Source organism: Lissotriton helveticus, chromosome 3_2, assembly GCF_964261635.1.
Source record: "Lissotriton helveticus chromosome 3_2, aLisHel1.1, whole genome shotgun sequence".
Taxonomy (NCBI): Eukaryota; Metazoa; Chordata; class Amphibia; order Caudata; family Salamandridae; genus Lissotriton; species Lissotriton helveticus.
This window is the reverse complement of record NC_136062.1, coordinates 128449078-128476650: the sequence shown is the minus strand read 5'-3', so window position 1 is coordinate 128476650 and position 27573 is coordinate 128449078. Positions and strand designations below refer to the sequence as shown.

Genomic DNA, 27573 nt, shown 5'->3' with positions numbered 1-27573 from the left:
ACCATAGTTGGGGTCCGACTTCTGCAGCTGCTCTTTTAGTTCAATATACCAGTAATTTGGCATTCTCTGACCCCTATGAAGCCCTCCTGCGAAGTTAATGCCCTTTTGTTTCTGGTGTTCTGCAGCAGTTGTTGGATGATCTTACAGTTTCTCATTGCTCAAATGGTTGTCCTTTCTGATATTTATATGTTTCCCTCCTCTTCATTGCTTGATTTTGCGTGCGAGAAAGTGACACACATAAATACACTGAAATTATGAAAATGTCACACAAGCAATCTGAAACATTGGCAGTTATGCACCAGGAAGACTGCTGGGGTCTTCCCAACAGCCCCTGCGACACCCCGACTATTTCTACACAAAGCGCGCCATGGAATCCGGCCCAGTAGACCATGACCTTTAGAAGTCAGGATTAACCCGATGATGAGGCATGTCACTGCTTGAGTGTGAGGCTTGTAAATTAAAAAGGATTATTTTTCCCACTTTCCTTTGAAGTGGCATAAAGTCGTGGCACACACTCCGCCGTATCTTCTCTCGTGTGGCAGCGGAATACTCTATGTTTTTAATCGAGACTGTACAATAACCTATACAAAAGAAAGAACAACAGCAAAACCTCGTTGGGATGTTCTTAACAGGATAATTTAAATTGTTCCCAATTTCTTGGTTTCTGTTATGGTTCTATTCTCTTCCGTATTAAAACAGCCTAATTCACTCTAAGGCCTTGGTTTTTTCCTCGCTTGCTGCGCACTTCTCTTCTACTTCCCGCTCTTTGGATATCCCTCTTTGGTATATAAAAAATTTTAAGATTAACAATCGCGCCTTATTTAGGAAGGAGTGGATTGATAAAGGCATCATCACCCCCCCGCATTTCCAGAAAGACGATACTTTCTTACCCTTTTCTGAACTTCAATCTCTATATGACATCTCCTCATATCATTCCTCTCACTATAGTTTTCTCAAAGATGCTCTCACTTCTTATTATTACCCTGTAAATCCTAGTTCCACTCCTCTTCCCATTCACCCATCTCCCTCCCCTACCCCCATTAACTTCTCCACTCAATTTAAAGCAGCTACCATTTATAAGTTGTTATCCCATACCCCATCTATTAGAATTAAGTCCTCTTTGGAACGTCTATGGGAAAAGGACTCAGGCCTTGATCTTCCTATAGATACCTGGGATCTCCTTTGGTCCAAGATTCACACCACTTCCCGCTCTGCCAGCACAACACAGACCCTATACTACTTCTATAATAGGTTATTTCTTACCCCCAGTGACCTTCATAGATTTAAGTTGCTTGACTCTCCCACGTGCTGGCCCTGCCCCCATGTTTTGGGAGATCCTCTTCACATGTTCTTTCAATGTCCCCTAATAGATAACCTATGGTCTAATATATGGTCCAAGTTAAATGATATTCTTTCGTCTGACATTCCTTTTCATATTAAACATGTCTTTCTTGGCAATCTCTCCCCTGTATTTGATAATCATGGAGATGCTGGCAATTTTATCAATTTATTTGTAGCTATTACTTTTCAGATTATTACCTCTAATTGGAAAGACACCTCAAAAATCTCTTTTCAAGCATGGTGGAACTTATTATGTCACCATCATTTAATGGACAGAGCCTACGCCACTTCTACTCCTTTGATGATTAAAAGAGACTTGTTATGGTTACCTTTAACTAAATTTCTAACTAGAAAGTCAACCTAACTCTCATTGTTACTATTTTTGCAATGTTATTTAATGTTCCTTAATTTTTGGTCCTTACTATGTTTATCGCTCCATATCATTTTCTTTCTTTAGACTCTTTTCTTTTTGTTCTCTTTCTTTTTTCTTTTTCTCCTTTTCTCTCTCTTTTTTTTCCTTTTTCTCTTCACGGAAATTTTTTCTAAAGATGCATGCATTTCACTTAGTATAGCTATATTTCATAAGGATATTGAATAATATTGTTATTTTGCTCATGATCCACGTTATTATGCTTCCTGCTTCTCTAGACCTTGTAATGATGTTTTACTTTTTTTCATTGCCTCAATAAAGTATTTTAAACAGAAAAAAACGCCTAATATCATAAAACACGTAACAACATTTGCAATTATGTATTAAAGTGAACTTTACGACTCAAATCACTAAGCACAAAAGATTCTTTCCCTCAGACGACTGGACAGCACGACACTCACATACTCCATTTCCATAGCATACCAATGGATGTACAACGTGCATTTCGTTTTGACTGGCTGTAGGGACAGACCGAGGACGCGACGTGTTTATCACGTGATGATGTGTTGTAGCGTCAGTGCCAAGGGTTTTTCCTCTAATAGGAAGGAGTTACCTCGATTCAGTCATCGAACTTGGTTACAGACAGCGGAAGGCAAAATCCAAAGTAAATTTTGTAAGAACTTCCTTTTGGGCGGTGGTGAGGTAAGGTTCGTGTTCAGAATCTCCCGCCAATTCAGTATCTCTATGGTTCCTCCGGCACGGAATCCTGGGCTTTTCCAGTGCTAGTGACATATTGCAATGGAATCGATTACAAAGGCCGACTACACTATTGCACAACCCCTGCCACTATGCAAGTGTGCGTGAAGTACATTGTAACCCAAGATCAATAACTAACGCAAAGGATGCCAGAGCGCCTCAACTACACCATACACGCCAAACCCCATCCAGGCTGCAGACTCCCTGTTGTTTTACCAAAATGGCATTAGTTTTGTTGTTACCCGTCTTATCTTGTCTCTGCTGCAATAGAAGACAATGGGAGAAATCCAATTTCCCCGATTTTTGTTTTTTAAATCTCTTTCTTTTTCTAAAATGCTGCCATGTATGCCTCAGGGAATTGAATATGGATGGTAGCATACATGCCGATAGTTGGACACAACAAGAGGGACATTAAGAGCCACATATTGGGGTGGAGGTGGATGTATTTGCCCTTTCAGCCTGCCTGACAGTTGTGGAATTGTTTGAGCGGAAGAACCTTACAAAAAAAATAGCCTGTTTCACATAAAAAGTGAGTCTCTTCTGTATGTGAGGTATTGCCATGTATGAGGGTATTCGTGTAGTGCTCCGGAGGTGTGGAAGGAAGTAATACGTAGTAATAATGGGGTAAAACGTGTTACGGTAACCAGGTGACCCCATGTCTAGCCAAACACCAGATTCCAGTAGTTATGTGCATTATTTGTATAACAAACAAAGCAACAGTTTTAGAACTGAAAAGTAGGAGATTTTGAAAAAAAATATCGAGGCAATATATTTTTTCCACTTCTATTAAATCAGAGGCAATTTCAGATGGGAGACATGTAAAATGAAGCCATTATGGCTTTACAAATCCAGTCTCCCACCTGAATATGGGAGGGTATCCTGGCGCAGGAGCTATATAGGCCGAGTCGCGGTCAGGCTCAGGGATAGGTGAAGAGACAGGTCTTCTTCAGTTTCTTGAGAAAATTCAAGACCTGAGGAGGAGGCTCTGATGTGCAAGGGCAGGTCGTTCCAGGTTTTAGCAGCGAAGTAGACAGTAGGAGAAGGCCCGACGGTAGGAGCTGTTTCTGTGTATGTGGGAGGGAGGTGAATGTAGGAGTCTGGCTGAGCTGAAGTGTCTGTTAGGTTTGTGAAAGTTTGAGGGTTTTGAGTAACCTGGGGCCAATGTTGTGTAAGGCTTTGTATATGTGTGTGAGGAGTTTGAGGAGTTCCCTTTTGTGGATTGTGTGCCAGTGGATTTCATTGAAGCGCTGGGTAATGTGAGGGTGCGGTGGGAGGTTTAGGGTGAGTATGGCCACAGTTCTGTATGTCTGAAGGCCTCCTGGTCAGTTGAGGGTTGATTCCAGCATAGAGTGCTGTTGTACAGTGCTTGTCTCTTCTTAGGCTAACAATCTAGATTACTGTGGGGCTCCTAGTTCTAGAGTTCTGACTTGCTTGTTTGGCAGTTGGAGCTCTGGTCAGATGGGGAATGGTCCTACTTGCTCTGTGCTGCAATAAAGCTTGTTATTATAAGTACATATCCTCTGGACTGCATTTGTACTTACATCATTTGGCGACTTGGACGTGTGATACGACTTCTGACCAAAGCTAAACTTTAGGAGTCTGCAGCTGGAGATAATAACAGAGAAGTAGCGCATCCATTGCCCCACGAACCCTGTGCAGCGTGCTCCGTGAGGCGGATCCATGTGCTGAAGCAACAATTTCAGCGGAAAGGTGATTTCCATAGACTCGACTTTCCGTCCTCATAAAAAAAAAAAAAAAAAAAAGTGACGTCGGATCTTCAACCTACCCAACAGCTTCGTGGCGGAGGTGACGTCAGCACAGAAACCCTGGTAACGTATCAACCAGAGAACTCTCCCAGTATCCTAGCGACGGTGAAACGCACTGTTGGAACGCATCCAGTGCGTGTCTCACCGCGTTGCAACCCTGGTGTCAAGCGTACGTGCGTTTTGACGTAGGACGCTGACAGCCATGTTGGATTTGCGGTCCGTTGACTGCTGAAGTTACCGGAGAGAGGTACCTCACTCGAGTTCTCGTTCTTAATATTGTTAAGGGTGTCAGAGGTCGGGCAGAAAACACACGGAGGTGACTTTTAAATTTAATTTATTTTTAGCGCATGCATTCTGAGTCACGTTCAATATATAAAGACTGTGCTCTTAACATTGTCGCATCAGACTCAAAATAAATCATACTCCGTAGCGCTGTGACTAACATTGGCGTGTGTTCTTCCTTGGTATTCACGTAACCTCAGTGAACGAGTCATACGACAAGGATGGCACAATCAATTAACGTTGCACTTCCTCCGCAATTCTTGACTGAACCAGGGAATCCGTCCATGGCATGGGAGGATTGGATAGTTATGTTCCACAACTACATAGAAGCCCTTGATGGAGAGGAATTTTCACCGAAAAGGAAAAAGGCTCTGTTAATGACCACATTAGGTAAAGAAGGTCAGCGCTTGTTTAAGTTTTTGCCGCCAGCTTTGCCTTCTGGGTCCACGTCTCAGGTTGACGAGTTCAAAGAGGCAATATAGAGACTAGGTTTGGAAAAGAAGAAAATTTGGTCTTACAGAGATATACATTTTATAAGAACAAACAATTAGAAAGTGAAAGCATTGACGATTTCGTTGCACGTTTACGTGAACTTTCGGTGAAATGCAGCTTTGGACAGATGGCCGACGAACTAATTAGGGATCAACTTATTGTACAAGCTAATAATAGGAAAGTTCAAGAACGTTTGTGGGCGGCAAAGAATCCAACCTTAAAAGTAGCCATAGAATTAGCCAAAGTTGTGGAAGAAAGCGAAAAGTGCATGAAAGAACTACAGAAGAGTGGGTTAGAACCTAGAATTGCAGAAATATCTAATAAGATAGTGAATAGTGACGAGGAAGCAGCAGCTATTGCTATTGTCAGAAAAAAAGGATATATTCTCCAGAAGAAGAATGTACAATCTAGCAATAAGAGTAGTTCTAAAATGTGCTCAAAGTGTGGGAGTTATTCACATACATCAGATGCTAAGTTCTGTTTTGCAAACAACAAAGAGTGTTTACGGTGTGGGAAGATAGGACACTTCGCCAAAATGTGCAAAAACAAAAATAGCTCAAGAGTGACTGTAGTCAGTGAGTATGGTGAATTGAAACGTGATGTGAACAAAATTTTAGTTTTATGTGACACAATATGCACGTGTGAAGAACAAAGAGGGAGAATTATAAAAGCGGACTTTACCATCGATGGAAGGTCTGTCAATTTAATGGTCGACACAGGTTCAAAGTGGACCATTATTCCTCTATGCTTAATGAAGAGTGTGTGGGGTAAAAGAATTTTGAAGGAGTGTGACATTTTTCCCTCTGGCTATCAGGGGGAGAAAATTGATCTTCTAGGCTACTTCGAGAGCAAGATTGAGTTTAAAAATAGGTCAGCAGTGGGTAAAGTGTACATATCAAGTGATGGGCCGGCCATCTTAGGACGTTATCAGCAATATGATTTGCATATTGTGGTCAATCCCAGAGCTGATGATCCGGTCTCATTGGTTGACACTTCTTCGTTGGATGAAATTCTAGAGGGGTTCAAAAATGTTTTTAGGAATCAATTGGGGGAACTCATAGGTTACTCTCATCATATCATTATCAAGGAGGGTAGTTGTCCTGTACAACATAAGGTGAGGAGAGTTCCTTTTGCTTTGAGGAAGGAAGTAAAAGCCACGTTGGAGGAAATGCTTCAAGGAGGCATCATCGAACCCATTGAGGCATCCCCGTGGGTTTCACCCGTTGTAATTTCGCAGAAACCTGACAATAAGATTAGGTTCTGTGTGGACCTACGTTCACTAAATAAATGTGTGGTAGCTGATGTGTTCCCGCTACCAAATATTGGGGAGCTAGTATCGACACTCAAAGGAGCCAGGTTTTTTAGTAAATTGGATTTAAAGCATGCCTACCATCAAATTTGTTTAGATGATGTTTCCAAGCCCTTGACCGCATTTATCACCAGTGAAGGAACCTTCCAGTTCACGAGGTTGCCATTTGGTCTTGTCTCTGCGGCGAGTGTGTTTCAGAGATTGGTCTCAGAAGTCTTTAAAGGTTTAGACAAAGTGTTGTATTTTCAAGACGATATCTTGATTTATGGAGACACATTAGAGGAACACAATGGTATTCTGCAAAGCGTGTTACGTAGGATAGACGATGCAGGTCTTACTTTAAGGAGGGAGAAGTGTGCGTTCCTTTTGAGAGAGATAGAGTACTTAGGCTTTTCTCTATCCGAGGAAGGCATAAAACCAAAGAAGAACTTGCTGGAGGCCATTGAGTTAGCTCCCTCACCCGTTGATAAGGAGCAACTTCGATCTTTCATGGGCTTAATCGAATTTTATTCTAAATTTGTGAAGGATTTTTCATCTAAAACTGCCCCTTTGAGATATTTACTGAAGAAGGGCGTTAGGTTTAATTGGGCTGTTGAACACGAGTCTTGCTTCAGTTCAATTAAAAAGGAACTTAAGTCTGCTGGTGTCCTTACCCCTTTCGATACGAGTCGTTCCTCTGTCTTGATGGTTGATACGAGTGGTGTGGGTCTTGGTGCGGTGCTATTGCAGAAGCATGGTGGGGTGGAAAAGACCATCGCCTTTGCCTCTAGGCCCTTATCTGTCTCTGAATCCAATTACTCAGTCATAGAGCGTGAAGCCCTTGCAGCTGCTTGGGGCACGAACTATTTTAGGACATATTTGTCGGGGTACAAGTTTGTTCTTCGTACCGATCACAAACCACTTGTTAATGTGTTAGCTCCAGGTGGAACGGGGAAGGGGTCTCCCAGACTGGCGAGACTGGCTTCTCGTCTACAAGACTACCAATACGTAGTGGAGTTTGTTCATGGCTGGAAGAACATTCAAGCAGATTGCTTGTCTCGCCTTCCTGTGCACTCTGGTGATTGTGCTGATTTTTCTGACAGAGTCTTAGATGACTTCGCAGTTGCAGTCGTAATGGGTGATGTTTTGTCTTTAGGAGGTGGGTCCTTTTCTCGTGATGACTGGTCTAAGGGTATGGAGGAGGATCAAGTCTTAAAGACAGTTATCGATCTCATTTCCAAAGGTGCGAGAAGAGAAAGCACGGTTGTGCCTGAAGTCAGACCCTTTTTGAGGATCTTAGATGAACTTTCTTTAGAAGGAAAGGATCTGCTGATGCGAGGTGATCGTTTCATTCCTCCTAGTTCTTTGAGAAGCAGAATCCTTAGTTTAGCTCATGAGGGTCACTTGGGCCAAACCCTCACCCAGCGTCGTGTTAAGGAGAACTTTTGGTGGCCTACGGTCGATAGCGATGCTGTGGATTGTGTTGTGAGATGTAGTCTTTGTAAAGAGGGAGAGAAGCGTTTAAAAATAGTGGGGTCACACTCACCACAGAAGATTGGCTTTGAGAATATTCCGTGGCACAGCATCTGCTTAGATTTCATAGGCCCTATGAGTGAACTACCCATGAATCAACGTTTTGCAATAGTTGTCATTGATTGTTACACGAAATGGCTTAGTGTGCAATTTGTGAAAGAGATTGACACTGACACTACTATTAACTTCTTGAAGGGTGTCTTCTTGAATGAGGGATATCCATCTGTCCTTATCTCCGATAATGGCACCCAATTGACGTCACTAAAGATGGCTTCGTTTATACGTGAGTGTGGCATCAGACATCAAAAGACCAGTCTTTACAATCCACAAGGGAATGGTCTCTGTGAGAGGGTGAATCGTCTGGTGAAGGGGGTGATTCAAATGTTTGTTGAGGGTGGCTGTTTTTCACATGAGCGTGTGCAAGAACTCGTATGGGCTTACCGGTCAACACCTCATAGGAATGGGGAGAAATCTCCTTTTGAACTTATGCGTGGTCGTGCACCTGTTTCGAGATTGACTCCTGCATGGTTGAGGTGTTTGGATGGAGAGGTGCTGCCCTCCAGTGTTGATTCTGTACCCATCTCGGTCGGTGATCTAGTTAAAGTGAAGCCGGGTAGGTTTTCTAAAGGTCTTAGCAAATTTAGGGGTCCCTTTAGGGTCAAGAAAGCTTTTCCACACTTTGTCATTTTGGAGAATGGAGAGACTTGGAATTATAGGAGGGTGGCTTTGTTTCAAAGAAGGAAGGATGGCCCTTCTGATGTGTTAGCGGGTGGTAGTCCTGGGGTGTGTAATGGATATTTGTTGGCTTCTGGGGATAGTTCCTCCCCTCAATCTGTTGGATGGGAGGAGGTGGGTGGTGGTGATGCTCCTGCCTGTTCGCATGGTAATGTCCCAGTTAATTCTGTTCCTACTTTCTCTGATTCTACCCCTACTTCTTCTTTTACGTCTTCCTCTGATGAGTTCAGGTCGAGGAGTTCTCGTCCCCGACGCCCACCCACTTATCTTAATGACTATGTACATTGATTCTGTTGTTTATCATCATATTTGTTTTTTCCTTAATAAGGGGGGGAGATATGTTGTACAGTGCTTGTCTCTTCTTAGGCTAACAATCTAGATTACTGTGGGGCTCCTGGTTCTAGAGTTCTGACTTGCTTGTTTGGCAGTTGGAGCTCTGGTCAGATGGGGAATGGTCCTACTTGATCTGTGCTGCAATAAAGCTTGTTATTATAAGTACATATCCTCTGGACTGCATTTGTACTTACATCAAGTGCATTTCCGCAGTCCAACTTGCTGGTGATGAGAGCTTGGTCGACGGTTCTGCAAGTTTTGGTGGAGAGCCATTTGAAGATCTTCAAGAAGATGTTTAATTAAACCTAAAGGAGAGCAAATGCAACATCTCATTCACCGGGCCTCTACCAGTACACATTGTGTGTTTGGCTGTATTTGTTTGAGGAGTAGTGGAGCAAAGCCTAAATGTGTGATATTTTGAAATTTTTGCTCTTACCTGCTGCCCATGTTCACCATGTGATGAATGATGACTAAGTCTGTGTCTGCTGATAAGGTTGTGGATTTTAAAGCAGTATCTAGTTATATTGAACTTTTGCAGCACAGGTACTTGGGTGATTGGTTGATTGTAGAGGGGTTTAGTTTTCTCTTTTTTCCGCATGTCAGTTGAATTTTAAAGTTGATATGGATGAATATGCATAGATGTGGGAGCTTCGAGGAGGCCTGATGCATTGACTGTAATTAGTCCTGTTAGTGGACTGCAGCTCGGTGGTTCCCATGTCAGTGTGCAGTAGTATTTTATGCTGATAATGCAGATAGAGGTCTGAAAGCAGTGAGGTCAAAACGGGTAGCTGGGGGGCAACACCAGATGGAGCTAAATTTTGGGTGGTAAATAGGCAGGATATGCAAGACCTGCTAGTATGACAGAAGTCTTTAGTTGACAATTGCTGTGACAGGGTCTGTGAGCAGCTGTATTCTGAGTCCTGTGTAACCACGCTCCAATAAAAAGCAGAATTCCGATCCATTGGAGCACTGAAGGTCAATATCATTAGGCATTACATTACAAACTATAATTCAGCATAGCAGCCAGCTCACTCTCAGAAATGTTTTAGGTTGCTGTGCAGGGCAAGTCAGAAAGTGCGACCACATGCCACGTTTGATGAAGCAGACCGGTCGGCCAGATGGATAATGTTCCCAAGAACCTGGAAAGATAATATTTGTCCTCCTCTTGTGTTTGGGTACTTCTAGGCCATGGGTACTCACAAACTTTCTCTTGGGGGGCCAAATTTACAGTGTGGTTTGTGGCCGAGGGCCGCACCGGTGGGGCGGGGCAGTGGGGGAGGGGGCGGTTCTAGAGCAAAAAAAACTGTGATTATGAGGTTGAACACAGGTCCCTGCAGCGGATGCCTTCGTCCACTGAGCCACCAGACCAGACCCGACCTGACACACACACACACCTCTCTCTGTCACCCTCACTCTGACTGTCTTCTTGTCTGTCTGTCTCCCTCCCTCTGTCTCCCTCCCTCTGTCTCCCTCCGTTTAACTCCCTCTCTCTGTCACCCTCTTTCAACCTCCCTCTGTCTCTCTCCCTCTCCCTCTGTCTCTCTCCCTCTCCCTCTGTCTCTCTCCCTCTCCCTCTGTCTCTCTCCCTCTCCCTCTGTCTCCCTCCCCCTTCCCCTTCCCCTACCTCCCCCAGTCTCCTTCCCTCTCCGTCTCCCTCACCCTCCCTCCTCCTCCCTCCCCCAGTCTCCCTCGCCTCCCCATTCTCCCCCCCCTCTGCCAGTCTCCCTTCCCTCCCTCTGTTTCCCTCTCCCTCTGTTTCCCTCTCCCTCTGTTTCCCTCTCCCTCTGTTTCCCTCTCCCTCTGTTTCTCTCTCCCTCTGTTTCCCTCTCCCTCTGTTTCCCTCTCCCTCTGTTTCCCTCTCCCTCTGTTTCCCTCTCCCTCTGTTTCCCTCTGTCTCCCTCTCCCTCTGTCTCCCTCTCCCTCTGTCTCCCTCTCCCTCTGTCTCCCTCCGCCTCCCTCCGCCAGTCTCCCTCCGCCAGTCTCCCTCCGCCAGTCTCCCTCTCCCTGTCTCCCTCCCTCTTTCTCCCTCCCTCTTTCTCCCTCCCTCTTTCTGCTTCCCTCTGTCTTTCTCCGTCTTTCTCCCTCCCTGTCACCTTCCCTCTGTCCTCCATCACCATCCTCCCTCTCTGTCTCCCTCCCTCTCTCTGTCTCCCTCCCTCTCTCTGCCTCCCTCCCTCTCTCTGTCTCCCTCCCTCTCTGTCTCCCTCCCTGTGTCTGCCTCTCTCTCCCTTCCCCCCCTCGGCCTCCCTCTCCCTCTGTCACCTCACCTGGCGTACGTGTGTGTCAGCTGGCTGAGACTGCTTCCTGGCAGCACCCGAGTACTTCACAGGTCTTTAATAGACCACACATGTTAATGAGGCTTTGTTCACCTCTTCTTAGCGCCCCTGCAGCTCCACTCTGTCCTTCGCTGGAATCGCCCGGCCCCCATAGAGCGCTGCAACCGGCAGTGTTTGCGGACACGGGACACTCTTTAAATAAAAAAAAAAAACACAGGTTGGATGTCTGCAAGGTCCGCGGGCCGCCAAGGAAGGCTTGCCGGGCCGCCGCCGGCCCGCGGGCTGTACTATGAGTACCGCTGTTCTAGGCTGTAGGGGAGGCACTGTGATTCTGTCCCACCATTTGGGGAGCCAGGTCCAGATTAATAATTGTTTTCAGCTTCTAATCAAGAAGGATAAATCTGTGCAGACCTAGTTTGAAGGAAGCTCTTGGCGGCCACCTGCTGTGCGGGGTATTTGTGAACTTAATCTGACCATGCTAGCACAGATTTTATAAGGGATGTAATGTTGAGGAAATCCGTTTGCTTAACACTCCAGATATGAAGCTGAGGGACAGGGGAATCCTGCATTCCTTCATTTGCTTAAAACTCAAGTGAATGGCTGGAGGTTAGCCTAAATTATAATGGAAGAACCAGTTTGTTGGCTGTGTCTTCACATACAGATTGAAATAGTGTAATTTGCAGATATGGAAGAGCTCCACCCCATCATCTATAACTGCACCTCATTAAAAAAAGAAATGGTTGAGAAGTCCTAAAACCCATTTACTCCCCAGTAAGTACTGCTGTGCTCAATTTCTCCCTAACCTGTGTTCTGTAGCCATTGAGATTTATTTGGTACACATATATTAATGCCCAGGCACCTCACAATAATGTACTCTAGAACGTAAGATGTTGACTAATTGAAACAACAGCAAATACATACAACATTTACACTGTAGTTGTATCCTATTTTTCAATCCTTGTGGGCTGAATGTGTTCCAGTAATTGAAATCATAATTAATTTTCGCTGACACACTGGGTCAGTCTTCTTTCTTGTTGACTTCTGCCAACTAAGCCATAGGATGTTGATGACCTCACTTACAATTTTCTGATACAGCTCTTAAAACACACAGGACGTGGATTCTAGTATTCCATGTCTGAAAGATTTTTTGGCAAATGTTTGGCAAGGGAAGAAATGTGGGATAAGTAGTTTTATTTTATTTTACTTAGTTCATCTTTTAGTGCAGTACAAATTTCCTTGCCGAGCAAGTTTCTTATACTGAATTAGCGATTTCTATATTTTGAATTGAAATTGCTGTTTTATTGCAAACTGTGGTTTCAGAACTGTTTTAATTGAAAAATTGGATTGAAACTCCATGCTTCTTTTGCAAAATTATAATGTTAATATTGTTTAGTAGTAATACCTTGATGTATAATCATACCTTTTACTGTACCATTTACATAAACCTTTTGGTTTAATCGCAACCCATAGCACAACCCAAGTGTTCTTCTGGAACCTAAACTTGACCCTAACAATTATTCTACTGTAAACCCACACTTGACCCTTATTTTTACTCTGACACTGATTTTAATCTTTACAGACAGCCTCTGTTAGTAAAGCGGTCAGACACATACATGGAGATTCTATTACGGGACCGGAGACTTTGTATTATGCTTTCTCTTTCATTTAGTGCTACAAACAGCAGCCAATGAAATCTTTGTATAACATATCAAAAACTACATTTCCCATGATGCAAAATCTACATCACTTCCTGTTATAGCCCATAAGAGCCAGTCAATACCGGATATCCTCCTCTTTTCTTTGCTGCTCACGCAGCCAGTTAAGTGATTTTACTTATTGCTCAGCTATTATATGCTAACTGTGATTGAGGTTTTGTTATTATATATGTGTCGCTTCAGCGCTTTGTTCTATGCGTTATCGCGTTTCTAATTCTGTGCCTGGTAGTGCTTTGACTCGTAGCGAGTCTTTAATTTAGCTGCGACACCCCTCTGTCACCGGGGCTGCGCGCTGCTCTTCAGTACGTTCCTACGGGGACGAAGGCATTCAGGTAGCGTGACCTTCGCGCGCAAGTGTATGTGCTTACAGCGCCTCTCCCAATAGCAGGGAGGTGCGCGCTGTCTTCTGGACCCGGCGGGGCATTCTGCATTTACCCGCGCGGCGGGTCCCGTCAATGCAGCGCTTGCTGCAAAGTAATCGAATGTGTCACCGGTAATGGCCCGCCGTCTGCTGGCTTCATTAGCATATATTGAAGCGAGGAGGCCCCCCTAATCGGCCGAAAGCGCTGGGGCATTTAGTTTGACTTAGTTTCAGTTTATTCCTACGTTTCGATGTGCATAGCCCAATTGGGCTACTTTTTGGTAGGATTGGGCTACGCACATCGCTACTGCCCGGTTTTTGGTAGTTTTTTCCCCATCCCAGCTAGGATTTTATTTAGAGCAGGACTCCTACGCCTGACTGGCTGCAAAAACGCTAAGGGCCTGGAGGGAGCACACCTCCTTTATATATTTTGACTGCTTTTGCCCCATCTACGCCCCTGAGGGCTGCAAGAACTTCTCTACAGCATTGCTGAGGAGCTAGGTACCGATGATTGGTTTGTGCTGTAGTTTGGCTCCCCCCTTTACTCCCCTCAATATATTTATGTTACCTCATGAACAGGTCCATTTATAAACTTGGCGCCACCATGGAGGATTGGGTTAAGTATGAGGAGGATGAAGCTGTTTATGAAGAGGACGTGCCTAATCCTTCCCTTGAGGATAATATTGTTGAGGCCCTGGACACCTCTCTCCAGGATTCCGTCAACAAGGCCCTGGAGAAGACAGTTCCGGGAACTGTACAGCTAACGCTGGCGACTGTGTTAAAGCCTATAACTAAGCAGTTAAAAAAGTTTGCTAAGCGCCATGGTTTATCTAAACCATGCAGTCCCTAAGGACGGGGCTTCTTCTGGTTCTCACACTGTATCTTGGCCTCACTCCTATACCTTGTCCTTTCTGCCTGCTCCTGTCCCCCACAAGTCCAAGGATCTGGACACTGATACCGACACTGATACTACGTCCACTGATGCCCCTGACGAGTCTCCTCCTAGGAAGAAGACTAAGAAGTCCAAGAATGTTGAGCCTGCTGCTCCTGTGTCCACTCCATATACCTTCAATTCGGCTGACATTGTTCATCCGAGATCGTCCGATTGGCTCCCAGCGCCGGAGGTTGACGCTTATTTACATGACAACCTCCGTAAAAGTGTTGATAAGGAGGTGAGAAATAGACTCCGGTCAGAGTGCCCTAGACCAGACATCTCCGACAAAGTCGCAGAAACTCCTGACATTGACTCTAGCATGCTGACCTTCTTAAAAAAGTTCACCAAAGACCCAAAGAAGGCATTGATCGGGCCTGGAGGGGGTGCCAGGACAAACTCCTGGACGTTGTGGGACCCCTAGCAAAGAGCTTAGAGATGGCCTTGGAGGCGCAGGAAACAGGTGCCACGATGGATCCGCATGTTCTGGCAGGTTGGACCCAGAGGGCGATATGCCTCTTGGGCAATGCTAATTGTGCAATTTCCACGGAGCGACTTAAGTCTCGCCTTATGAGGATGGACTCTAACCTCACCCAGTTAGCATTGGCAGAACCTGGCCCTCTGGCGGACGGCAATCTATTAGATGAGCGTTTTGTGAAGGACGTGGCTAAGTACGTGGGTACCTTCACAACTCTCAACAAAGCCCAGTCAGGAATAAAGAGAATCTTTCAGGCTGGTGTTTTTAACAGGGCCGGACGAGGCCGGGGACGCTCGTTTGGCCGCCAATCTTTCCAAGGCCCCCAGAGAGGCGACTTTGGCAGAGGCAGAGGTGACTGGGACTCCACCCGTGGGGGAACGTTCTACCCTACCAGGCAGCATTTCAACAAAAGACACTTCAACAAGGGAACCTACCGTGGTGGTTTCCAGGCCTCAGAATCTTCAGGTGAGCGCTCCGCATTCTTCCACGCTTCCTTTGGGGGTTCGTATTCGATATTTCTTTCACAATTGGGCTCAATTGTCTCGGTTTGATCAGCTTCATTTAAATCGTGTGCTGCTCGCTTTGTTGTGACTCATTTAAATCGCATTGCATTGTACTGCTGGCTTGCTCGGCTGCATTGAATTCGATCTGGTGCCTGCGTGCTCGCATTGCCTCTCTAGTTGCATCTGCCTTTGTACCACTCGCTTTGATCAGCTTCATTTAAATCGCATTGCCTGTGTAATAATTTTAGTCATTGTGGTATTAGCCCGCTTTGCCTTCAGAGTGTGTAGCCTGATTGTGCCAGTGCCCCTGCCCACAGCGTAACCCTGTCTGTGCCCCAACCTGTTCCGGTTTCGCTTTTCCAGCCATTTTGTTGTTGTTGTGCCTCGCAGCCAGTCCCCTCCACCACGATCCCGCCTCCCAGCTGCTCCTCCCTCGCCCCTCCCCCTCCCCTATCCACATATGACAGGAGCTTTTGCACGCAGCGTTCACGCGCAGCGGTCGCGCTCCATGCGCGCCGAAGGCGCGCCAAAGGTAAGCCCGTCTATGCCCGTCCTCACCTGGAACGCGCCCAGCGCCAGACCCCCTGGTCCTCGCAAAACCCACCCCACCCGCATAATGTATGACGCCGCTACCCTCTTTGCCCATAACCCCGCACGCACACCTCAATGCTGCGTAGCCGCCCCAGGACACACCCATGGACCCTTCACCTGCCACTCCTGCAAGTTCTCCTGCATCAGGACCCACACCAAATCCACTTCCTCCAAACACAGCTCCGACACTAACCACCTGAAGTGCATCCTGCTGAACACCCGCTCGGTCCACAGACACGCCACGGAACTCTGGGACCTACTCGACACTACATCACCGGACGTCGCCTTCCTTACAGAAACCTGGATGAACACCTCCTCAGTGCCCGACATCGTCATAGCCATCCCGGACGGCTACAAGATCATCCGAAAGGACCGCATCAAACAAACAGGAGGAGGCATCGCCATCGTCCATAAGAACATCATCCGAATCACGACCAGCTCCGACGATAACCTCACGACCGCCGAACACCTTCACTTCCAGATCCACACCGGCCCTAGGACCACACTTAGAGGCACCCTCATCTACAGACCACCAGAAACCCGCATACAATTCAACGAAGACATCACTGACTTCATCAGCCCACATGCCCTCACATCCGATAACTACATTCTACTGGGAGACCTCAACTTCCACATGGAAAAGAAAAACGACAGCAACACCAACACCCGCTTAGACAACCTGACCAACCTCGGACTCAAACAACTTGTTGACACCCCCACCCACCTAGCCGGACACACGCTCGACCCTATCTTCACCTCCAGCAAACACATCTCCTTCGACCACACCACAGCTCTCCATTGGACGGACCACAGCTGCGTCCACTTCAGCTACAAAAAGACCACGACCCACAACAACCCCCCAGAACCTATTCCTCGAAGAAACTGGAACAAAATTACCACCGACCAACTCTTCACATCGCTTAACCAAAACCCTCCTGCCATATCATCGGACCCTAAACCAAGCTGCCACCAAACTCACACAATGGATCACCCACAGCGCTGACGAATTAGCACCCTTGAAAAATCACCAGACCAAACAAGGCAAAAAAAAGGCCCCCTGGTTCAACGATGACCTTAAGAAATCCAAGAAGTTATGTCGTACCCTCGAGAAAACCTGGAGAAAAAATCCAACCACTGACAACCTGACCACTTTCAAAGACGCCACCCGCAAACACCATCAATTGATCCGATCCACCAAGAAATCAGCATTCAAGGATCGTCTCGACAACAACGCCCACAGCAGCAAGAACTATTCAACATCGTCAAAGAATTTACCAACCCCACCGCAGGCACCAACGACATCACTCCCTCCCAAGACCTCTGCGACTCTTTATCATCTTTCTTCCACAACAAAATCGCCGACATACATAACAGCTTTGAAAACCAGTCCGAAGAACAGACCACTCCACCCACCCCGTACCAAAACAGCACTCTCACAACCTTTGCGCCTGGAGCCCAATCACTACTGAAGACACCATCCGCCTGATGAACTCCATCCACTCAGGTTCACCAACCGACCCATGTCCCCACCACATCTTCAACAAAGCGGAATCCATCATCGCACCCCATCTCCGCAAAGTCATCAACTGTTCCTTCAACTCCGCTACCTTCCCGGAAAGCTGGAAACATGCCGAAGTCAGCGCCCTTCTGAAAAAACCCACAGCAGACCCCTCTGAACTTAAGAACTACCGCCCCATCTCACTCCTCCCTTTCCCTGCTAAAGTCATTGAGAAAGCCGTCAATAGTCAGCTCGCTGCCTTCCTTGAATCCAACAACTCCCTCGACCCCTCACAGTCCGGCTTCCGAGCCAAACACAGCACCGAAACCGCCCTCATCGCTGCTACGGACGACATCCGAACACTACTGGACAACGGAGAAACAGTCGCCCTAATCCTACTTGACCTCTCAGCCGCCTTCGACACAGTCTGTCATAGCACCCTCACACAACACCTCAGCAACGTCGGAATACAAGGAAAAGCTTTGGACTGGATCGTCTCGTTCCTCGCCGGAAGAACCCAGAGAGTCCGCATCCCCCCATTCAAATCAGAGGCCACCGAAGTCATCTGCGGCGTACCACAAGGATCATCACTCGTTCCCACCCTCTTCAACGTTTACATGAGTCCCCTCGCATCCATCGCACGACCACACAACCTTAACATCATCTCCTACGCAGACGACACCCAGCTGATCCTCTCCCTCACCAAAGACCCAAACACCGCCAAAAACAACCTACACGAAGGGATGAAAGAAGTAGCCGAGTGGATGAAGAACAGCCGTTTAAAACTAAACTCGGACAAAACAGAAGTCCTCATCTTAGGATCATCCCCCTCTGCCTGGGACGACTCTTGGTGGCCACCGGCCCTGGGCACAGCACCCATACCTACAGATCACGCACGTAACCTGGGCTTCATCCTAGACTCCTCCCTCTCGATGACCAGACAAGTCAACGCCGTTTCATCTTCATGCTTCAACATCCTACGCATGCTCAAAAAAAATCTTCCGTTGGATCCCCACCGAAACAAGAAAGACGGTCACCCATGCACTGGTCACTAGCAGACTGCACTACGGAAACACCTTTTACGCCGGAACCACAGCCAAACTACAGAAAAAACTCCAGCGCATCCAAAACGCCTCAGCCAGACTCATACTGGACATCCCCCGTCAAGCTCACATTTCTGGTCACCTGAAAGACTTCCACTGGCTCCCCGTCAACAAGAGAATAACGTTCCGCCTCCTCACCCACGCACACAAGGCCCTCCACGACCTAGGACCCGAATGCCTCAACACACGACTGTCCTTCTACACACCCACCCGCCAACTACGATCATCCAATCAAGCCCTCGCCGCAATTCCGCGCATCCACAGATCCACCATGGGAGGAAGATCCTTCTCCTACTTAGCAGCCAAAACCTGGAATTCTCTCCCCACTCACCTTCGCCTTACTCAGAACCACCTCTCCTTCAGAAAGCAGCTAAAAACCTGGCTTTTCGATAAGTAATGCACCCATCCTCCCTCAAGCGCCTTGAGACCCTCTCGGTGAGTAGTGCGCTATACAAATTCCCGAACTTGAACTTGAAGATGCTTGGATTTTAGAAACAGTTCAGGGTTTTCAAATCCATTTTTTTTTCAGGTCCCCTCTCAGTACAATCGGCCCAGGCAGCTGTCTTTTTCACAAACAGAATGCGTGTTTATAGATTCAGAAATCGAAGAATTGCTGCAGAAATATGCGATAGCACGTTGCGACGAGGGCCCTCACGGTTTCTGCAGCAATATTTTTCTGGTTCAGAAGAAAGGCGGAGGTTACAGGTTGGTACTCAATTTGAAAGATTTCAATCAATATATGGTCTACAAACATTTCAGGATGGAGGGTATCCATCTCTTAGCGGATCTTCTGAAACGGGGATTGGATGGTCCGTCTGGATCTGAAGGATGCCTACCTATCCGTCCCAATTTTTCCTCCTCATCGGATGTTTCTGCAATTCCAGTGGTACGAATATTTGGTCCTTCCTTTCGGTCATTCCTCAGCTCCATGGTGTTTCACCAAGGTGTTGAAGCCCGTGGTAGCCTACCTCAGAGATTTAGACGATATACTGTTCATGGCGCAGACGCAGGAGATGGCAGACAAACATCTGCGCATGACCAGTGCTACGCTGCAAAATCTCGGGTTTGTGGTCAACGATACCAAATCCGTACTGTGCCCATCGCAAAAAATAGATTTTCTGGGTTTTGTCATAGATTCTCGAGCGGCTCAGTTGAGCCTTCCCCGTTCCAAATTGCGCGACATACAGAAGGAACTCCGCTCTCTGTTGTTCAAACAGTCCGTCTCGCTGAGAGCCATAGCCAGGACAGTGGGCTCCTGGCGTCATCTATTCAGGCGATCTTCCCAGGACCCCTTCATTATCGGGCCCTTCAGAGATTGAAGATTCAGCACCTACAGAAAGGTCTCATATACACGTACCTGGTTCCTCTGTCATCTAGAGGTACGCCAGGAGCTTCAGTGGTGGCTCAGCCACGTGGAAGCATGGAACGGTCGGGCCATTTTCGGCTCCCTTCCAGAAGTTGTCATAGAGTCCGACGCCAGCCGTTGGGGCTGGGGTCGCGTTGCGGAAATATTTCCACAGGAGGACGTTGGTCCCCCCAAGAGTTAGACCTCCATATCAATTACCTAGAGCTGCTCGCCGACTCATTCGCGATCAAGACTCTGTCGCCCAAGAAAGTTTCATGTTGCATCCTTTTAAGGATGGACAACATTTCGGCAGTTGGCTACATCAACAAACTGGGAGGTACAAGATCCTCCATGTTAATAGAGATAGGGAAGGACTTCTGGCACTATTGCCTAAGTCACCAGATAGCAGTCATAGCCGAATATATTCCGCGACAGTCGAACGTGGTGGCAGACTGGCACTCATGCCACCTCAAGGACTACAGCGACTGGCAGCTCCAATCGCAGGTAGTTCATTGGTTGCAGGCGATCTGGGGTCCATGCCAGATCGACCTCTTTGCGTCCAGGTTGAATCGGCAGATGTCTCAGTTCTTCAGCTGGAGACCGGATCCGTTAGCTCTGGCAACGGATGCTTTCACTCAGGACTGGTCTCAGTCTCTGAATTATGCCTTTCCCCCGTTCATATTGATCCCTCGAGTGTATACACAGATAATGCGCCAGTGGGCGGAGGTGATCTTAGTGACTCCCCTCTGGAAGTCGCAGCCTTGTTCCCCGAGTTTTCTGGAGGTGAGTTGCGACTTCCCCAGGAAGATTCCGGAGTACCCGACGATGCTCCAGGGCCCTCATGGAGAGACGCATCCAATGGTAATGTCGGGAATCTGTCCCTGATGGCCTGGAGACTTTACGGCAACGTTGGCAAATGCCAGGGTATTCGGAGCAAGCTTCAGCCTTTATCAATCAAGCTTGGGCTCCTTCCACCAGAAAGAGATACTCTTCAGCCTGGAAATGCTGGGTTCGTTGGTGCGTGGAACAACACGTTGATCCGGTGGGGGCGGGATTATCCTGCATTGTGAACGTCCTTTCCCTGAAAGCTTCGGAGGGTTTAGCATATCGCTCCGTCAACAATTTCCGTTCCGCGACTTCGGCGGGTCATTCTCAAATTGAAGGTAAACCTGTAGGTATGCATCCGCTTGTTTGTAAGCTTCTGAAAGGTATTAGAGTAGCAAATCCACCTAAACCTAAATGTACTTCCTTATGGGACGTCTCTCTAGTTCTTTCCCTGGTCAATCTTTGACCCCCAAATGACATGTTAACAAGGAAACAACTCTCAGCCAAGTTGGCTATGCTGTTATATCTTGCGGCATGTAGACGGTCATCAGATGTCAAGGCCTTGGACATTACAGGTAGAGTATTTACTCCGGAAGGAGTCTCTTTTAATATTACTGCCAGAACCAAGACTATGTCTGGAAGTGTTGATTATCATGCTTTTCCAAGTAATGTCAAGCTTAGTGTGGTGCAATGCCTTAAGGCCTATGAGGAGTGTACGAGGTCTTTTCGGCCTACAGGTGTAACGCAATTATTGATTGCTCTGCAGAAGCCATTCAAACCTGTTACTGCGGCTACTATAGCCAGATGGCTCAAATATGTGATGCAGGAGGCAGGCATTGATACCCAGGTTTTTGGGGCGCACTCTGTTCGTGGCGCCATGGCCTCTAAGAGTTTTATGTTAGGATCTACTGTCCAGGACATTATGCATTCGACTGATTGGTCCTCAGAATCTACTTTCAATTAGTTTTATTACAAACCAGTGGGTGATATTTCCTCTGTAGTGTTTCAAGAGTGTTAAACAAGCATAATACGAAGCCTCCGGTCCTGTAATAGAATAAAAAATTAGCTAGCTATCGCCCCAAAATTTTTCAATTCTATTAAGGACACGGGGGCGAGGATTATCCCACCTGGTTATATTACATGCATTGTAATACTTGGCCCACCCATGATTTTATAATCTGTTTATGCAGAATTTAAGGGCGTTCTTTCTCATTCTTCCAGGTTCTGAGAAGAAGATGGACTAAATATGCTTCCTGTTGAAAAGGAGCGCTTTCCAGTTGGCTGTTCTTCCACGTTGGAGGATGTTTATGTTGGACTTAAGTTATTTTATGGACTTACTGTTCGAAGCAAAGCAAGAGGAGGATATCCAGTATTGGCTGGCTCTTATGGGCTATAACAGGAAGTGCTGTAGTGTTTGCATCATGGAAAATGTTGTTTTTGATATGTTATACAAAGATTTCATTGGCTGCTGTCTGTAGCATTAAATGAAAGAGAAAGCATAATCCTCGCCTCTGTGTCCTTAATAGAATTGAAAATTCTTGGCGCGATAGCAAGCTAATTTTGTATTCAGCTGTGTCTGTAACCACCAACAAGGGAGACTCGCCTGGAGGATTCCATTGTTGTTATGAAGCAATCTCTCTCAGGGATGCCTGCTCCCTTTGTGGGGCAATTGCTTACAAGGGCATACACTACTTACCGAATTCTGGGCGTCCTTCTGCAGGGAGGAACAGCTGGAAGCCTGACAGCATGTATGTTGAACACCAAAGCAGACTCTTTCCCCACACACTGAAATGATGCAAAGAAGGGCTGGAGTTTGCTCTTAAGTTGGAGTCAAAGTCGTGATGCTACCCCACTTCAGCCACATCCAATCGCATCACACAATACTGAAATGGGGGTTGTTACACAGAGGTGCCCAGTAGCTCTGAGGGGTACGGGGAGGAGTCTGGAGGGGCCTGAAAAGTGGAATCCCTATTTAAGTGACCTTTTTTCCTCGGTCAGGGCGTGGTACCAGTTCAGATGAGTCGCTCTGACACCACCTTCATATTTTTCCCCCCCAGGAAAGTGAAAGGTCTCTTTTATGGAAAAAGGTGGGTCTGTAGTTTGTGGAAAGAACTGGGACTGACAGGAGTGGTTCTGACACTTCCCTCCACTTTTTTTTGCAGTGCTACGAGGAGAACCGTGACTCTAAGGGAAATTGCATAGGAAACGCAGGCATTTTCTTGATTTCTGGGGTATACACAGCCTACTAAGGAGGAAATTAGGACAATCTTCCTGCCCATGCGCTGGGATGGCTGAGGGAGCAAGTCTGGCTTCCACGAGTGGCATGTGACAGCTCATGACAGAACGGCATTCACGCTTTCAAGCACAGTGCGAAGGCACAAGTAAATTAAAAAAGGCCAGCACTATGCTTTTAAGCCAGAACGCTCATCTCGAGAGATGAGAGGTTGGTTATTAGGAAGCAAATAAGCATTAGACTGCTACTTTAGGGCAGTCAGTTGCAGTCTGCAGAAACTAAAAGCAGGAAGAGCACTGAGTAACACTATTACACAGCTTCATATGCAGAGGTGTCAGAAGTTCTAACTATAACAAGGACTGAGTTGGAGCATTGATGACAGAAGTTGTGAGTTTTGCTGAAGTGTGCCTCAGTGTTTTTTTAAAAAACACAGTATTTGCACGATTATGAACTAGATCTATAGACCTGTCCCAAAGTAAAGTATGTGCAGGGAGCAAGGCCTCAAAAACTTTTAAAACATGTTAAATATGGGATTTCAGAGTAGGCCTGGAGATCAGGAAGATTATTTTAATACATAGTAGAGTGCCTCTACAGCTACCATTACATGCACAAAAAAAAGAACATTTTGAAAGAATGGAAGGATGTTGATACGTCTAGCCTTCCTAGATTTCTAGAAAAGACAACCTCTGGACAAAAATTGAAGGGTTATTTTCGAAGACTCCAAAGGTGATCTCACTCTGATCTGGTATGGTCTTATTCTCCTCACCGACCTCTGTAGAGTCACTTTTGCCAGATATGGCAGATAGATAGGTGCAAGCAGCTTTTAAAAGCAGCATATGCAACTAAAAGCCCTTTGCTCCTTGACTGCTTACAGGAAGGGGCTGATCTGACCCCAGTCCTGGGTAATATGGAACTCCTAGGTCACATTTTGTCAGATACCACCTTAACCTATTGTGGCCAGTGCCAGCAACGCTGGTGTATCTGTAGCAGGAACACAACTGCTGTAGTTGAACCTTTGGAAACTGGATGTAGCATAAATGCTCTTCCTTTTCTCGGACCTAAGCATTTGGTCAATTACTTAATAAACAAATACAGAAATTAGCAGCAGGAAAGAAAATTATTACTTTTCTTTAAGGGTCAGCTTAGAGAACATCTTTCATACAACAACAGCTTAGTGAGGGACCACAATAGGGAAACATCCCTTCCAAGTCCAAGCCCAGGATTGCTTTGCCCGACAAATCTAGGCTACAGCCAAACCAGTCTTATGTAAAACCACCAAAAGCATTACTATATGAGCCAGGAAGTTGGAGGATAGTTAATGAACTTTTATACACAATTGAGCCTTGCCGTTCAAGACAAGCAGGTTCTAGCTGTCATCCAAGATGCTTGTTCCACTGAGTTTCTTATGCTACACTCAGGAAGGCATAGGGGTGGTGCCTAAATATGATTGGAGATTTCTGCCAGTGCTATAGATGAAGACTAAACAAATATGTCCTCTACAAATCGTACAGGATAGTGGCTTTGCAGTAGATAATTCCTCCAATATCAGAGGGAGAGAAGATGGCGTTACCTTGGTTTGCAGTAGAAGACCAGCATTTAATGTTCGAAGTTGTACTGTTCGGTCGTTCATTGTCTCCACCAAAGTATAGGTTCCATGTTGGCAGCTCTTGAGTTAGAATGGGGCTCACATTTTCCCCTGTCTTGATGACTGTCTAGTTTCTGCTCCTGTAGTGTAGTTCCTATATTCCCAATAGGCTCTGATCATTGGAATAATATATCCTATAGATTTGACGTAGGACTTATGTCGACTAGGTCGCTATCGAATATATTAAACTTAATTGCGAGTGCCAGCTAGCTCAGAGGTCACTAGTAACTTTCTCGAATTCACAAGAAGGGATTTGTTTCTGACAACCGCATAAACATGACAACTTTGTTTCCCAAGAATAAACGTATCTTCAGAGTCGTGGAAACAATAGATAGATATTTTACTCAATCGTGCATGCTTCATTTCTACAGAGTTGCAGAGAAATAGAGAGACGGGCGTTTTCAATAAAAGGATTTATTGAACAGTCTTCTTTCTCATGCAAAAGAAATGAACTGCTACAATCGTAATACAGGCTGGAAAGTATAATGCGTACAGCGAGAAGAGTATTAAAAAATAATACTGTAAAAGCATGGTATGGTTTCCAAACCGTAAGAATACATACATAAATAACAATGGCTAAAAGTACTCCTTCCCCAATGTACCTAACCTAAGTCTAGTACGAGGGAAGAAGTAAGTGTGGTGTTGCATAGGTTTAGTTTCTTTGCCAAGATTCTATCCAAGATTTGTCTTAGGGTCTGATCCGCTCCATACCTTAGTTGGAATGAAGGAGGTCTGGTATCTCGGTCTCGGACTCGATTTCCCAACACCCCGCAAGGGGAGCTTGGAAACAAAGGAGCTGGATTCTCAGCGAGAGAAAGGCAGTCTCTTGACAGTGCATCAGCTGGAGGGTCGGCTCCCCTCGGCACTTGCTGTAGCGAACTGCTCGGGCAAGTAGATAGTGGAACTGCTCCAAACCATCGTGTGTTTGCTAGGGCAAGTGAAGGCATATTTATACCTTGAAGGCGCCTGGTTTGACGTAAAGTCGGGCATAATAATGTCAGTAAAGAACCCTAATGGAATGGTAGTTCTTTGAAAACTCCAGGAGTTCTTGGACAAATAAATATCCAAGCAAGAGGATGTCCCTGACTGCTTAAGCTGATTTTCCAAGAAATCGTTGTGACTTTTTAGTACGGGTGGAAGTAGCCATGCCTGTATTTGGACTGCATGGGCTATGTCTAAATATGGGTATGATTTCTATGCCTATATTAGGGCAATGTGAATTGTACCTATATAAGGGCATGAATCGGGAAAATTTCACTCGGGTCCTAAAACGCCATAGAACACTCCTTCTTTTTTGAATGCCAAAGCCAGTGTGGAAACCGTTTGCAGCTCTCTGGTGATGCTTGGTGTTATCCTAAACTATCAAAGTCGCAACTCCAGATCAGCATAGACATTTTTCAACACGGATACTGGTTCAGTCTGTCTTTCAGATTCAGGAAGGGTTGTTCTACAAGCCTAGCCTGCAAATATTTTGAGGCTTCCACCAGTATCAGTCATGACTTAGTTGAAAATTCAGGGGTTAATAGCAGTAACGACCAAAGTAATGCAATGGGCATGTCCTCATTTGAAACAGCTGTTACATCACTTGTTGGATCACTAGTCCCCAGTATCTCAAAATTATGAGGAAGCGATTCCATTATCAGCAGAAGTGGACAGGAGCTTCAGTGGTGACTAGTCCTAGAGAATCTATAAAGGGAATTCCCTTTCAATACCCACTTCACCTAGTATTACCACAAGAACTAATGAATGACATCCAGAGAGTTCACCGCGATCCTTATAGGCGAAATACAGTGAAAGAACGCCCAAGAAAAATCTTGGTCAATTTTCTTACTTATTGCATCAAGGAGAGGATTTTGTCGTTGGCACTTAAGGCTGGCTCTATAAAATCAGTGTCCCTTTCAAAGCCATTTTCCTTTACAATTCGATCTGATGTGTCACATATTACAGCATTAAGGCAGTGGGAAATGGGCAAGAGGCTGGCAATCTTTAACTCTCTAGGGGCACGCGCTCAGCTGAAATTTCCCGCTTCACTTCGGGTAATGTGTAATAACCAAATGCTTTTCATTCGACACGTGGAGGAAGCGGACAGCCTGATTGAGAAAATAAGAACAGATAATAAAGGGTCAAGCGGAAAGGAGGTTCAGGTAGCCGGGCAGCAGGAAAGGGGTGAGAGATACAGCTGCAGGAATATAGGGAGAATTTAGTCGGGCAACTAATAGTTAGATCCATATGTTATGTTATGTTATTTATTACTTGTAAAGCGCGCATACGCCCGAGGGCTTCTTGGCGCTGAGGAGAGAATCAAAACATAACAATGCACAAAAAAAATAAAATCACTATTTCAAATAGGCCTGAGTAAAAAGAAAAGTTTTAAATGCCTTTCTAAAGGCGAGAAGATCCCTGCTATGTCGCAGAGTCCATAGTGTGTTTCACATTTATTCCAGGTTAACTTGATTTCATATAATTCTTCTTCACATTTTTTTCTTAGAAACATGCACGGGGTGGGGGGAGGATTCGTCTAAGAGCGGAATGCTCAGGAAGAAAAGGACGGCTCCAAGGGGAGGTAGAGAGGGTTGCGAATGGGGGGGAGGGGGGGGAGGGAGCAGGGGGAAAAAGAAAAAAAATATGTCCTCATCTCATGGACACTCACATAGATCCTTAATTAAACAGGATTGTGTAGAGGCCTATATCATCATTAAGACAGTGGGGAGGAGATGTAGACTCCCTTATGACTTACAATAGTACTGATTTTATATCCTGGAATGTTAATGGTCTTCTTTGTACAAGAAGACGCAGGATGATTTTAAAGTATTTGGAACAATCTACCTCGAAATTAATCCTACTTCCAGAAACCCACTTGAGCTCTTGTGAGAGTAAAGAGGTATTTGGAAGACTTAAATGGATTGGAGCCTTCTGTTGTTCGGAGCAGTCGACAGTAAATAAGGGCGTAGCAATTTTAATTAAGGCTGGCTCTGGAGGCTCTATAAGGTCATCTATATCAGACCAGTCAGGAAGATGGGTCCAAGCGTTAATTGATTTCAGAGGAAACGCCATGACTGTCGTCTCTTATTATGGGCCAAATATAGATGACCCTGCCTGCTTGCAGAAGGTACAATTCAATTTGGCAGAAGTGCGCTCCCCGACGATCATCGGGGGTGATTTTAACATACTTC

The 27573-nt window shown here is 45.9% G+C and overlaps 1 protein-coding gene across 1 annotated transcript in view; it reads left to right on the top strand.

Moving 5' to 3' along the window:
* The first annotated feature begins 2284 nt into the window (after window positions 1-2284).
* The window catches only part of FAN1 (FANCD2 and FANCI associated nuclease 1), a 234852-nt gene continuing 209563 nt past the window's right edge, over window positions 2285-27573 (top strand). The window contains exon 1 of the mRNA XM_078684916.1: window positions 2285-2413. The gene's annotated coding sequence lies outside the window, so the exon portion shown is untranslated. The remainder of the gene's footprint in view (window positions 2414-27573) is intronic.